The sequence below is a fragment of the Aplysia californica genome, unplaced genomic scaffold (genome assembly GCF_000002075.1).
Source record: "Aplysia californica isolate F4 #8 unplaced genomic scaffold, AplCal3.0 scaffold00375, whole genome shotgun sequence".
NCBI lineage: Eukaryota > Metazoa > Mollusca > Gastropoda > Aplysiida > Aplysiidae > Aplysia > Aplysia californica.
Genome location: NW_004797645.1, coordinates 171039 through 172427, shown reverse-complemented (window position 1 = coordinate 172427; position 1389 = coordinate 171039).

The following is a 1389-nucleotide window of genomic DNA, read 5'->3' as shown; positions in this document are numbered from 1 at the left end:
CTTTTTGCCCCTTCCTCTGGGCTTCTAACTCTTTCTGCAGCCTTTCTACTGCTGCTTCATGGCTCCTCCTTACTGCTGTCTTTCAGCCACACCCCTGTTCTTATGGTAGGTAAGATCGAACACCTAGCCTTCTCGGATAAGAGCGACAAGTCTCGGAGCTCCATTGTGCACGTTTTGCGCTTTAAAGATCCCTTGGTGGTTCATAATCGATTTTATAAGAGTAGGCTTCTGCCGCCACCCGGGCCAAATTCCAAATTTCCGACCAACTGAAAATGTTTATGGTGTCCCTCGCGCTCTTAATAAATTATGATCTTATGCAGTTGCGAGCGCCGTAAACCACTTACCAAAATAAAACAATAACAAATCGCTGCGTTTCGAGGAGATACACCAGACCCTTCTGTTATCTCCAGGGTGATTTCCCAATTAGGGCGAGTGAAATCGGATTCGACGCGACGTGAGGAAATCGTGAAAGGTTGTCCTCGAGAGAGGTCAAAATCGAGACGTGGTGAACTAGCATTATCTCAGATAATGAATAATATTTTGATCCTTGCTCAAGGACTTACTAAACAATATTCTCTTCTTTTGTTTTGTTTGTTTCTTTGTTTTGTTTTTTTTTGGTAAGTATTTTACAGTGCTCGCAACTGCATAAGGTCATATGAGGGCGCGGGACACATAAACTTTTCCAGTTTGTAGGACATTTTATTCTGCCCGGCTGGCGGCGGAAGTCTACTATTATGGAGTTTAGACAGCCAAGGGATCTTTAACGTGCGCAACTTGCTCACGGGCCCTCCGAGATTTTTCGCCCTCGTCCGAGAAGTCCAGGTGTAAATCTTTCCTACCAGAAGATCAGGAGTGTGGCTGAAAGACAGCAGTATGCCACTAAGAAAGGGCCAAGGAGTAGTCGTAGAAAGGCTGCAGAAAGAGTCAGGAGCCCAGAGGAAAGGGCAAAGGGGGTGCAGGGTTAGGGCAGAAAGTAGAGACGAAAGCAGACGACAGAATATTGCTAGAGAGCAGGAAAGGAGGTGAAAGGAGTAGACAATTTTATAGTCATCCCCTGATCTCCTGGTAGGAAAGATCTACACCTAGCCTTCTCGGACATGGGCGAAAAATCTCGGAGGTTCAGTGTGCATGTTGCGCACACTAAAGATCCCTTGGTGGTCTAAAATCGATAAGAGCAGGCTTCGGCCGCCACCCGGGCAAAATTCGAAATATCCTACAAATTGAAAATGGTTAATATGCCCCTCGCGCTTATACGACCTATGCAGTTGCGAGTTGCGAGAGCCGTAAAACACTGACTTACAAAATAAAAGGATACTGAAAAGTGCGCGATTACAACTGGCCTAGGCCTAGACAGCTGGGAAGCGTAAGCAAACACAATTTCTCGGCTCC